Genomic DNA, 14,248 nt, shown 5'->3' on the forward strand with positions numbered 1-14,248 from the left:
CCTACAATTGCTGATCTATACATGTAATCAGTTTTGAGGAGGTCCATACCTCCTTCAGGAACAGGGACTATATAGGATCATAGATCACAGGATCATAGATTAGTACTAGGCTAACTACTCTTGTGCACTATGTTAAGCCTAGCTAATTACCTCATGTGAGAATCAAACCCTGCACCTTGTGTCTGTAAGGTAAACACCTTAACCACTATGCCAACCTCCGACCCCTCTGGCCTGTACAGGGATTGAACCTGTGACCTTGACGTCATTAGCACCACACTCTAACCAACTGAGCTAACCGGCCCCATTTAAAAGCTTCACTTGTATCAATATTATATCACCCCAGTTGGGACTTGAACTCACAATTCCTGGCTTAGAAGGCTAATACCTTATCCATTAGGCCACTGGGGCTTGAGACTATAATCTTGGTATATGCTGATTTCTATAAATCATTTGATAAGCCTGAAGCATTTTTCTTGTTTTACTGTCCAAGTGATCCAATACCTTTTGAGGACTGTCAATCACCCCAAAACTGTAAGTTAGAACAGGAAGAGCAAATTGCTTTATATGTTGTACTTTGTTACTAGTTGTCAGAGCTGTTTTCAGTTTTAATTTTAATCTTATAAAATATTCCTTACTACATTTTATTTACATTTGTTCATGTTTTATTGTTGATCCTTCAGCAATTCTGAAATATTTATACACTCCCTCTTGTTCAAGTTCTTTTATATCACGTTCCTGTCCCAGTCTGATATTTTCTTGGTGCTGTAGCTTTTCTGCTTTAAACATTGCTTTTCACATTTATCAAGACCAAAGGGCATTCTTATATCATCTGAGAAAGTTTTGACCACTTGCAGTTGTGCTTTTATTTCTTCATCTGATGAAATATACAGTTTTAAATCATCCACAAAAAGAAGATGAGATGTCAGTACGCTTTGTTGTTTTCTGGGAGCCAAAGTGTAGCCATGACCTAATCTTTTAAGTAGACAGGTCAGTGGGTTAAGGGCAAGACAAAAGAGCAGCAGTGATAAAGAGTCACCCTGGAATATCCCCCTTTTGAATTTTTACCCCTGGGATAATAATTTGTCTTTTATCATGGCTTGGCTGCAGAGTAGTTTGTCACTGTTTCATGGTCACTGTAATGTATTCCATCAATGTAGTATGTATTTTATACATTTGTAAGCACTCTTTTATCCATGAATTCGGGATACTGTCAAATGCCCTTTTTTGTAGTCTATCCCATGTCATACATAGATTCTTCCCCTTTTTACAATTCTCCATTATACTTCATTTAGCAACAAATGATCCTTTGTTCCATATGATTTTCTTTTGTTACCCTTTTGTTCTTTTGCCATGATTGAGTTTTCTTCTAAGTAACTATAAACTTTGTTTGCATCAGTTCTAGTATATAGTTTATACATCGTTGGAAGGCAAGTTATTGAGCTATCATTTTTAGAATATCTTGCAGGTTCACTCTTAAGGAGGAGTATCACTTTTCCTGCTGTTAACCAGGTTGGCATCTGTTTGGGGTGCTCATGTAATAGTTCTTACTCATGGCTAAATCTTCATGTAAAGATGTTAATACATTTAGCCAGAAGTTAGGTACTACATCTGGGCTGCGGGTTTTCCACTTATGAGCTTTTCCTAATTTTGTTTCAATTTCTCTGACCATTACTTCATCCCATTTCATATCCTGTACATTTGAACTTCTTATTCTTTCTTTTACTTATTTTATCCATTCAGCATATTGTTATGTTCCACGGGATCTTCATAGATATTTCTCCAAAATGTGCCTATTTCTTCTTTTTTAGTGGTGTTTGTATTCTTTTTGCCTTGTTTCCAAATTCTCTATAAAACTTTTTTGGGTCATCATTAAATTGCTTATTTTGTAGTTATTCCTTTATATTTATCTGCATATCTTCACAAAAAACAACCTTGCAGGACACACCACGACAACACGAAATATTTCCAACGTTTCTTTTATTCAACAGAATAACAAGCTGCTGCTTGTTTGCCACAGGACACTTTGGGAGTAAGAGGCAATTTTGTTAATCTTTTGTATCTGCATATCTTCTAAGCTTTTCAAACTGTGTTGATATCTTTAGTTTATTTGCAATAATGTACAATAGATCCTGGTCTTTTCTGATACTGCAAATTGCTTTTATCACATCTATCTTTCTGAGTATTTTCTCGATCTTTTCCCTCTTTTGTTCTCTTCTAACAGCGACGCTTCTTGTCTTAATTGCTTTATAGTTCCCCTCTGTTCGATACTTCCATTATGGCATTTAATTTTGTCACATCCTTTCCTTTACTGCCCTATGATTTTGTAGCAAGAATTCATTTGTTATTAATTTAGATGCACAGTAATATATCCTATTTACTTCTGTTATATCTCATTAATTTCTATGAACAGTCTTGATTACTGTGTTGATTTGTTTTATCAGACTTGTCACATTTTGGGTCTTATTGACTTGTTGTAGTCTATTTCTTTCATTGCTCTTAATATGTCTATCCATCTCTACTAAATTAAGCAATTCTTCCCTTAGATCATTTTCTTCTAAACCAAGGGCACATTCTTTGTTCTCTGTTTCCTGTGGACATTCTATAGAAAATTCCAGAAAATCTTCCGTGCCATATTCTCTTCAGCTTCACAATCTGTCATACACTGCTCTTTCATATAGGAACTTACTGGCCAATCACTTGATAACATTGACTGTGTCAGAGCTGTCAGTTTCCTGTTCCTTCCCTTGCTCTGCAACTCCAGTTGAACTTTTGTACTGATTTCCCTTTGAAGGTTCCAAAGTATATTCATATGGCAACTAATCAGATGTTTTCTGCTCCACTGTTTTTTCCTTAATTTGGAGATTCATTATGTGATGTAATCAGAGTTAGATTTTCTACACTAAATCCTTTACTTCACAGGTAGTTCATAACTTAATTTTATATTTCTTTAACTTCTCCATTACTGATCTTCTTTTATTTCCCCCTTTGTTTTCTTATTTTTTGCACTGTAAAATTAAAAATTTCCATATCTGGATTCCTTTGTCTATATTTCTTTTCAAATACTTTGGTGCTGCTTTTTTATATGGATTAGTTTTGCTTTCTCCTTTGCATAAATATTGCACCATATTAAATCTCTTTTTTTCCCACGTCCATATTTCTTCTTCAGATGTCTTCTGCTCCTCTTGTTTTTCCTTACTGGGGGAATCATTGTTCCATCATGCTGTGACATAACCTGTGTTAGACTTTCTGAACTAAATCCTTCACTTTACAGGTATTCCGTAACTTCAGCTTTTATTTTTATTTATAGATAGATAACATGTAGAAGGGGTAAAGACATACAAATCATAAACTGTGTGAAGATTCTAAAATTTATTCTTAGGCACAACAGATTATAGATATATTTACAAAATCTTATGCAAAACAGTTTGGCTCCACAAAGGGGGTGATAGGTAGCCCTAGTGACATTCAGGTAACCCCAGATATTGCAGTCAAGTTAGATTATACTGAATAAGAACTGTGCAAACTATATCTAAACAAAGCACATGGAGGAGACGGAATTAGTAATAATGCCCTAAGAACACTTCAGCAAGAACTTACATTACCATTTTATCTGTTATTCACTAGATCATATAAATATGGGGAGATACCACAAGATTGATGACACAAGCTTATTAAACCTGTATTTAAGGGAAAGGGTACTAGGACAAACCCAGAGTCATATAGACCCTTAAATCTACTTTCTTGTTGTGGAAAAATAATGGAGAAAGTAATATTGTCAGAACTGGATAGGTTGAGAATTGAAACCATATATCAGCATGCATATATTGAAACTAGATCTATTGCCACCTGTAACATAATGTTCTATAACAATATAATAACAGCTATGAATGAAAAATTGTGCTGTGATGTAATTTATATAGATTTAACTTTAGCATTTGACAGGGTCATACACAGAACACTGATCAACAGATTAGTACAACTAGGTATTGATGCATACTTGATAAGATGGATAGCTACATGGCTTGCAAATAGGACATGGCAAGTATCATATACAGCAACTGGACAGGTGAAATCCTTGGTTACAGTCAGGGTGTCCCACAGGGGTCTGTCCTAGGCCCTTACTTGTTTAGATTGTATATTTCAGACCTAACTTTTTCATCTAAGGTATTCTACAGTCTATATGCAGATGACCTGAAATTGGGTAAACTGATTACATGTGTTACAGATAAGGCATGTCTGTAAAAGAACTTGACTAAATTGACCATTTGGGCACAGGAGAATAATATGCTGATAAATGCATCAAAAACTAAGCATATGAGATTTGGGAGACATACATTGAAATGTGAATATTTAATACAGCAAACAGTGATTGAAACAGTAGACTCATTTAAGGTCCTGGGTATATGGGTAGAGCCAGGTATGAGTTTTTCTAATCATAGCAACCAACTGGTTAATGATAGTTTCATAGTTTCATAGTTTAGTACTAGGCTATCTGCCCTGGGGCATTTGTAAGCCTAGCCATAGTGATGTGGCTTTCGCCACCCCATGAAATGGTACAATAAATGCACAGAATAAATTTAGAATACTGTGTCTCTGACTAGTAGTGACACAGTGAGGGTCCCCTTATATAAAAGAATTAGTTTACTGTGCCCCTGTCTAGTAGTGACACAGATGTGACCCCTGGGGTAAACTTACGATCTCCCATCCACTCATCAAGATTTCTCTTGAAGAGAGTCAGTGAGGGGCTCTGCCTAACATGAACTGGGATCTTGTTCCAGAGCATGGGAAGCCTCTGGGTTATGAATCTATCCCTCCAGCATGTCCTATTCATACTTGTGCCGAGGTTTAAGTCTTTAGCTGTCGTGGTTCTGATGGATTTGGATTTTTTGAGGTGGAGCATGTCCATCAGTTCCTGATTGGACATGGCCTTGTACATCAGGCAGAGATCACCTCTGAGCAGGCGGTATGCTACTGAATAGAGCTGGAGTTTCTTTAGTCTGGCAGAATAAGACATATGTTGGAGACCCTTGATCCTCTTGGTGAGGTACTTTTGTGGTCTCTCTCAGCTGTTGCAAATGCCGGGTGAGGTACATACCAAATGGGGCATTTTACTCAATCATGGGTCTGATGAGGGAGGAGTATAGGGGTACAATGACATCCTTGGATCTGGATGCAAATCCCTTCATGATAAGGTGTGCAAGGTAGAATGTTCTTCTAACCACTTTGGCAACGTGGGTGTCAAATGAGAGGTCGCTGTCGACTTGGGTCCCTAGGTCTCTGATTACTTTTTCGGTACTCAGTGGGTTGCTGTCTATGTGATAATTTGTAGGTACTTTGTTTTTCCCAAAGGGGATGACTATACATTTTTTGGCATTTAGTTTAAGGCCATGACTCCGGCACCAGTTGTCCATTTCTGTGAGGCCTTTTTGTAGGATGTATGTGTCCGCTGGTGTATCGACTATGGCACCTAGTTTGCAGTCATCTGCGAACTTTGTCAGCCACAACCCTCCCATGTTTGCTTTAACATCTGAGAAATAAATGCCGAACAAGAGGGGTCCCAGGACAGATCCCTGTGGGACACCACTTGTGACTGGCTTTGAGTCAGACATTGCTCCAGCAATTTTAACTTTATGGGTTCTGTCCTTTAGCCAGTTTGCAACCCATCTAGTGACATAAGGGTTTACGTTTAAGCTGTTGAGCTTATCTATGATGCCTGAGTGGGGTATTGTGTCGAAGGCCTTAGCCAAGTCCAGGTAGGCTGTATGGACTGCTTTGCCCTCATCAATGGCTCTAGTGACTGTTTTGAAAAAGTCAACCAGGTTCAAAAGGCAGGATCTGCCCTTTACAAAGCCGAACTGGGTGGGGTCAAGTGTCTGTAGGTCCCCAATGTCTCTGTTTATGAGTTCCATAATGATTCTTTCCATAGCTTTGCAGACCAGGCTGGTTAAGCTTATGGGGCAGTAGTTCCCAGGGTCTGTAGAGGTACCCCCTTTGTGGAGTGGGACCACTGTTGCTGTACGCCAGTGTTCAGGTACATATCCTGTAGTAAGGCTAAGGTTAAATAGCATTTTTATGTGTGGGTTTAGCTCCTCTTGGAGTTCACGTAGCACGCAACCCGGGATACCGTCAGGTCCCATTGATGCTGGACATCTGAGATGACAGGGAGATTACATTCAGCTGGGATAAGTATTTCTTCTTTTGGGGGTGAGGGAGGGGAGAAATTTGCACTGAACCTGTCAGCCAGAATGTTGGTAATATCTGTGGGTTCAGTGTATTTTTTGTTGTTGTGAACTAACTCTGAGCATATCTGAGGGTTTCCGCCCAGGTTTCTAACATAGCTGAAGAAGGCTTTGTGGTTATCTTTAGTGTCCTTAGCGATTTTTCTCTCAAAGTTGGCCTTGGAAGTTTTTATGAGAGAACGTAGTTTTCTGCTAGTGTTGATCAGTTATAGAACTATAGGTTGTATAAAAAGATTTATAAAGTCTAGGAATCAAGAAATAATGAAATTGTTGTTTGTTAGTTACATTAGACCCAAACTTGATGGAAGAACAATATGGAAACCTTATAAGAAAACAAGCATGAGTAAACTGGAAAGAGTACAGTGGAAATATACCAAGGGCATCCATGGATGTGAAAATTTAAGTTATTATGAAAGACTAAAATATCTGAACGTTTACACTGTCTCTTTTAGATATCTAAGAGGAGATCTTATTCAGGTATAGGATCATAAGAGATCTTATTCAGGTATAGGATCATAGGAAGTTACTAGGCTAATGGCCCTAGTACCCTTACAAGCCTAGCCAAGTTCTACCCTTATTTCCACGATCAGCACATATTGCCCCTGTCCATGTGGGACACAGTTAGAACCCCTGGGGTGAATTTATGCTTACCCATCCAATCGTTAGGATTGTGTTTGAAGAGTGCCAATTAGGTGCTTTGTTTGACATGAAGTGGGAGTCTGTTCCAAAGGTGTGGTAACCTCTGGGAGACAAATCTGTCCCTCCAGCAGATTCTATTAATGTCACATACTAGATTAAGGTCTTTAGAGCAAGTAACCCATGTACCATTTGACGTGGATATGGAGCATTTCCAATAAAACAGGGTCAGAGATTGCCTTATATGCAAGGCAGAGATTGCCTCTGAGTAGCATGCATGAAAAAGAATAAAGTGACAGTGATTTCAGATGATCCACTTGGGAGAGATGCTGAAGACCTTGAATTTTCCTTGTGAGAAACCTTTGTGGTTTCTACAATTGTTGCAGGTGCTTGGAAAGGTACACGCCAAAAGGGACATTGTACTGGATTATTGGCCTGATGAGGGAAGGTTACAGAGATGTTATAACTTCTTTTTTTCTGGATGCCCTTACTTATGAGATGAGCAATATAGAATGCCCTTCTTATCACTGTGAAGACATGGTGATCAAAGGTAAGGATGCTGTCAACCTGTGTGCCCAGGTCTCTCACCACTGTGTGCATAATTAGGGAATTGCTATTGATGTGACAGTTAGCAGGAGCATTGCTGTTACTGAAAGGGATGAGAATACATTTTTTTGCATTGAGTTTAAGGCCATAACTTTGGCACCAATCATTTGTTTGTGTAAGACCCTTTTGTAGGATGTTGACATAATTTGGAGATTCTCCAACCACCCCCAGTTTGCAGTCATCAGCAAACATTATCGACTACAGGCCTTTAGCTTTTCCTTGTACTTTGGAGAAATAGATTCCAAACAGTAGAGGTCCCAGGACTAATTCATGTGGAACACCACTGGTTACAGGTCTGCTGTTGGAGGTGGATTCCCTATTTTGACTATATGTGTTCTATCAGTGAGCCATTTAGTGACTCCTCTAATGATACAAGGGTTGATACCTAGCTGGGTGAGTTTGTCAATGATGCCTGAGTAGGGGATAGTGTCAAAAGCCTTGGCTAAGTCTAGGCAGGCTGTATGCACAGATTTCCCCTCGTCCAGGGCCTTGATGATGGTGTCGAAGCAGTCCATCAGGTTTAACAGGCATGATCTCCCTTTGACAAATCCAAACTGTGTAGGGTCAGTTGTTTGGAGATTACTTATATCTTTGTTGATAAGGTCCATGATGATTCACTCCATGGCCTTGCAGATAAGTCTAGTCTGGCTAATAGGTCTATAGTACCTGGGGTCAGTGGAAGCACCACCTTTGTGCAAGGGAATAAAGATGGCTGTTTTCCATTCAGCTGGGATGAAGCCAGTGCTTAGACTATGACTGAAAACAGTACCCAGTGATGTTGCTAATTCTTGTTGGAGCCCATGAAGGATGCAGCCTGGGATGTTATCAGGTCCCATAGATGCTGTGTTTTTGGTCTTAGAGATGGTGGTTATTACCTGTTCTTTAGAGATACAAGGTAGGGGACAAGTGGTAGGGATGTCTGTGGTGGGGATAGAGGAGTGAAGTTTTCACAGAACCTGTCGGCCAACAGTTTAGCAATGTTCACAGGCTCAGTGTTTGTGGTATCATTAACTAGCAGTTCAGCACAAATCTGGGCCTTTCCTTTTACGTTACAGCTGTAACTAAAGAATGCCTTATGGTTGTCCTTAGTTGAGGAAGCTAATTAAGATTTGTAGTTTGCTTTGGAGAACTTCAAAATAAGTCTTATTTGGTTGTTTAAGCTGAGGAGGGAGTATTTCCAGTTTAGGGCTCACTCCCTCTTACTCCTTGACAGCAATTTCTTCCTCTTATTGCAAAGCCTGTTAATGGCAGTTGCCCACCAGGCAGGTTTGCCCTTCCTTGAGGAGCTTGTTTTGGTCCTATCAGGTATGGCTGAGTCAATGCAGTTATGCAGGTGTTTGTATAAAGTACTGGTGTAGAACTCAGCAGAGTTGCCAGTTCCATCTGAGGGGGAGATGCAGTGAAGCTATTTATATCATCCCATAATAGGCTATAATCTGCTTTGGAGAAGTTTTTTAGTTTAGTTGCTGCTGGGAGGAGTCAGGTGTGATAGTTACTTTGAATGAGACTGATTTGTGGTCAGATCTCACAGTGGTGGTGCTATAGTGGTCCCCCATATTGGTAAGCACCAGATCCAGGATGTTGGCACCCCTTGTGGGGGTGTCAACCAGCTGGTCCAGGGGCACTGGAGTTAAAGAAGTTGAGGAATCTTTGGGCAAGTGAGTTTCATCAGGAGTAATTTACCCAGTCAATGGATGGGTAGTAAAAGTTGACCAAAACCATGGTATTTGGCTGTATCTTGATAGACTCAAGTAGATCCAACTAGAGCATTTAGAGACAACTACCTCTGGGAATGTTTGGGGTTATCAAAAAGTAGTAGAGAATCATCAGATAACCTACGTAGGAGATTCTATAGGAATAAGAAGTGTACCAATTGGTTCTCTGAGAGTAGCTGATGCATGGAGCAGACTACCAAATTACATTAAATGTACTAGCTTAGATATTTTTAAGAACAGCCTGTGCACTTACTATGGGATCCAGTGTTTTGGTATATTGGCAAGCTAGAAGTGCATTAATGCCTGTGCTTGACATATCTGTATGTATGTATGTATGTAATAGTCTACTCTATCATCTTTATGGCTCTTTTTTGGCCTATCAGTTTTTGTGATTTTTGTGGACTGCTGCTTCCTTCTACAACAGGGGAGCATCCTCCCTCTGAGCCTGGCCTAACCCCATTATAGGAATGTTTCCATGTCTTGAGGATTCTACAGTGTCATTTTTTCCATTCCTGACACCACTGCACCTACCAGGATTGGACACTTTTTATCCTGGGACTTGTGTGCCAGCTGTCTTTTTTTATTTTTTAATCCACTTCTGTCCACTATATATGCTATATAAAATGCAGTCTATATACAAGTGTCATCTTGGTGAGATTTTGTAAAAACAGGGTCTACCTCGTGAAGGTACTCACCAAAACTTGAGGATGAATTCAGTTCCAGCAATACTACTATCCATTGCTTGCTGATTGGACTCCATACCGTAGCAGTGGGAGTAACTTAATGATCACAAAGACTTGTGGCAGAATGTTACCAATTCAGTATGTCAGAGAAAGGTTGCTGCAGTTACAGATAAGAGCAAATAATCTTAAAGAAGTGCTGGATAGGGTAGGCATTTGGTAGAAAGTGGGAAACCAAACAGTTTAACTTACAAATGCACTGCAGGGGTATCGCAGGTTCAGAGTTACATAAAAATAGGGGGACAAACAGAAAGCTAGAAAATGGTTGGACTGGAATAGAGGAGAATTTGTGGGGTAGGTGTGCATTTCAGAAAGCTGAACAAACTGTGTGGGGTTTTATGTTATCCCTACATCCACATGGGTTTCTTGAAGTCATTCTGATTTCTTCCCACCTTTCAAAATGTGATGTATAGTGACTAATCTTAAATTATTCCTGCATGTAATCTTTTCTTTTGAACTTTTGCACTGTAATCAGAGCCTGGTCATGGTCAAATGAGGACCTAGGCAGGGTAATGGATCAGTGCCCCCACCAACAGCCCCCCCCCCCAGCCATTCCAGTGTCCCATTACTTGGCTATTTTTCCCATTTACCATAAACACTGTTCAGACCTCTCAGTGTACACACTATTTTCTTCTTTACTTCTGCCGTGATTACAGATATTTAGATTAAATTTAAAGCTTTTATTTCAAATTTTATAGCACAAAAACTGATAGCCATTTGCCAGATAAAACAATACAGTCTATCAATGAAAACAAACTTAGCATGTACAGTAAAATTCCCTGCCTTTGAAACTCACATTTATTTAAACTGCAGTGAAACATACACTCAAAGAAAATCCATGTGGCCAGAGGTGGATTAAGTTTACCTTTGGCCTGTTTTCAAACCATAGGCTCCTTGCACACATCTTTTAGGACCATGCATATACGCATGTGTTCTTTGATTCACCTTCCTGATGTATTAAATTATATTTCTTGTATAATACAGCACCACTTGTTAGAGTATGTTTTAAATTTGTAATTCTGAACATTTTTCCAGTAAGCAATGAAATAAAACATATGAACCAATATTGACAAAAGACCACCCATTTCAGAACATTTCAACCATAAATCTGTCATTACAAACCACCAATATCAGTCAATATGACCAATCTCTGCATCCGAATAATTCTACATTAAAGCGATCTGTAATTAATGAAGAGGTTGCTGCTGGAAAACAGCTTTATTTGTCTGTGTTTCATCTACAAATTCAGTGCCTGCTGCCCTTGAAGAATAAATTGCCCATGTTACATTAAAAAAAATATAAATATTGGTAAGCTGGTAATATTGCAAAAGGGATTGGCTGTCAAACCAACAACAGGTTCATAGTTACTAGGTACCTCAACCAAAGGAGGACACATTCAGGATTGCAGCACCTTCACCCCCCCTTAAAGTACAAAACAGTATCACTAATACAGCTACATGGTGTAGGAGTAAAACCCACAGCTCTCCAGACTAAAAGCAAGTATGCTAACTGTTGTGCTACTAACAAGGCTTTCAAATTCTCTAGTAGAAACAGTGATGGACATTTGCTAAACAAAACAGTTGTACATTTAAAACAGACTTTGCATGAGCAACAGTAAACTTCTTTGTCCTTGAATCTCACAATTCCTTGAGCATTCTAGTAGTTGGTGCAGAGGAAACAGGCTCTTGTCTCCTGTAACCAAGGTACAGGGCTTGAGCCAAGCAAGTTAACTTGCCTGCCATCCCTAACTAGGACAGAGGTTCATAGGTTCATAGATTAGTACTAGGCTAACTCCCCTTGTGGGCCATTTTAAGCCTAGCCAGTTACCCCATGTGAGAATCAAACCCTGCACCTTGTGTCTGTAAGGTAAACACCTTAACCATTAGACCAACCTCCCACATGTAATTATTGACATGACATTAATGACATAATGACTGACATCACACACACATCTTACTGAAGGTTAATGTATGACTCATCTGACAGTGGCAGTCTTGCTTAAATTCTGTGCATGGAATGAAGAAGCAGTAGCAGGAATGATGTGAGTAAATGCAAAGGGGCAGAGTACATTCTTAAAGAATAATGTTAAAGAAGGTATGACATGTAATTTAATTTTTTAATTAAAAAATTAAATGTTGTGACAGCCCCCCCCCCAACCTGTAGGCACACTCCCCCTAGCCAGCGTGCCCTAGACAACTGCCTAGGTTGCTTGGTTTTGGACCCGTCTCTGCCTGTGATTGCTGGAAAAGGTCTGCATTTATTAGTCCACTTATCCAGTTTCAAAAATAATTAAATTAAAATCAAAACTTTCAGAAATATTTATAAGCATGGCAGTGCATGAGCAATGCCATTTTAAGGAGATGCCTGAGATTATTACTTCTATTATTATTGCTGAGCATTATTAAGAAGTTCAGCATTTTTATGTGATTTTGTAGAAACACATCAATTTTTAAGAAGATATGAGGAATGGCCTTGTAAGGAACTCTAGCCATTCATAGCAAGTGCATAAGATGATTAGAAGAAGCCCATGAAGGAAGAAAGGGGTAATATGAGATTACAATGGATAAGGAAAGTTAAACATTTTTCATGCTTTTTTCACCTCTCTGTCTTCCCACAATCATTAAGCACATACCCCACTGATTCATTTATCCAGTACTTCTTGACATCTTAGAATATTGTCATGGGAGTAAGAGCTGGGGACTGTGATGAGTCAAAAGGTTTTACCATATTTCATGTTTTAAAATGAGCGTGCTTCTTAGTACTATGGCCCTCTGAGTGTTGACTACAGCACTTTCCAAAGACACTGGAGTCTGTGAAATATTGAACTTACAGAGATATATTTATTTATTAATTTCAAGTTTGTTAAAGGAAAACTCCACCTTAGAACTAAAAAAATCTCTTTTTTGCTGTTTCTTTTCTGATCTATTTTAGCACCTCAAAATCACTCTGACTGCTTCTTTTAGAATTTTATTATGTTTTCCATAAAATGGCTACCAATGAAGCTTGACATATCAATGTGATCTTGTTTTTCTTCAAGCCTTTCTCTTTCCTATAATATATTTCAAGTCTGGTTTATATGAGTCTTGCTAGGCATAAGGAAGTAGTAGTGTATTCCCATGCTATTGACATATAATGGGATTAGTGTCAGTCACTGTCATCTTGTATGCCTTCTGCAACAGGACTGCTTTTTTCCTTGAATGGCCCTATTTGTGTGTGTCCCAGAGCTTGTTTTACAGTACATTAAGGAGTTATACAGCTGCAACCAAAAAAAGTAGATACATTGCGGGCCTTTGTTCAAAATATCTTTTGTAGTACAAGATGAACTGGCAGTACCCCCCACACACACATTTGGTAAATGTGTTGATATTTTACAAAAAATATTTTCTGACTTTTCTCTAAATGTCACAGACATCTTTGATACTACACTTAAGTCATATTAAAATTTAAAGCATTATGAACAACAAACATTTAGATTTTAAAGCTTAGCATTTCAATATTGTGATGCTGCTTACGTAAATTTGTAAAAAGAGGTGACAACTGCCTTTGAAACTTTGACTGATCTAATTGCTCTGTTTTTATGAAAAGCACGACTACATTGAAAGCAGCTGTGAATCAGTGTAAACTCTCTTCTTCTCTGTGATAAAACAATGGAAACAGTTTCACACCTCTCTGCCTTTTTTATAGCAGGTGCTGTGCTCTTGACATCAGCAGGACTTATTACCCAAATAAGATTGCCAGTAGTACCCAACTACAAATTTCACTTTGTCTGTGTTATGTCATGCAGGCGTAGACAAATTCCTCTGCAAATTATGTGAAAAGTTAAGTTAAAAAAAGTGTATGGTCTTTCCCTTCCTTTGATTCCAGTGCAAAGAAATAACAGTTTTATAAAGTACAAGCAGGTTTCTGGTACCTACACAATACTGTAACCATACTGTAGGGAGAAAATCAGCCTACGAGTTGAGATGAATTATAGGAAAAGGTGTATTTTTCCTTTAACCAATGGAAAACACTGTTCCACTTACATCATTTCCAAGCTCAACATAGTGGAAAAAAGCCAAAGAACCAATAAGCTTTAATCAATATCACTGCAACACTGATAACATTAAGAGCAAGCATGTAGAGAAGTCAGGATGATATGTAGCATAAATGAACATAATTGTAAGCAAATGTGATGCAATAATTCAGCCAGTTAAATCAGCAAGAAGAGTACCTGTGGACTGTCATAATATCATATGGTATAATTCAGTTTTGAAGAAACTGATATACTAAGTATGTATAGTATATACTATTGTTGAGCATGGAAAGTGAAGGA

The 14,248-nt window shown here is 38.6% G+C and overlaps 1 protein-coding gene and 1 non-coding gene across 2 annotated transcripts in view; both read right to left on the reverse strand.

The window, feature by feature from the left end:
- Nucleotides 1–14,248, reverse strand: part of RRH (retinal pigment epithelium-derived rhodopsin homolog) — a 341,638-nt gene that overhangs the window by 110,896 nt on the left and 216,494 nt on the right. The window lies entirely within an intron of this gene.
- Nucleotides 228–301, reverse strand: TRNAI-AAU. The gene has a single exon. It is a non-coding gene; the product is annotated as a tRNA-Ile (tRNA).

Source organism: Protopterus annectens, chromosome 2.part1, assembly GCF_019279795.1.
Source record: "Protopterus annectens isolate FY-2018-M chromosome 2.part1, PAN1.0, whole genome shotgun sequence".
Taxonomy (NCBI): domain Eukaryota; kingdom Metazoa; phylum Chordata; order Ceratodontiformes; family Protopteridae; genus Protopterus; species Protopterus annectens.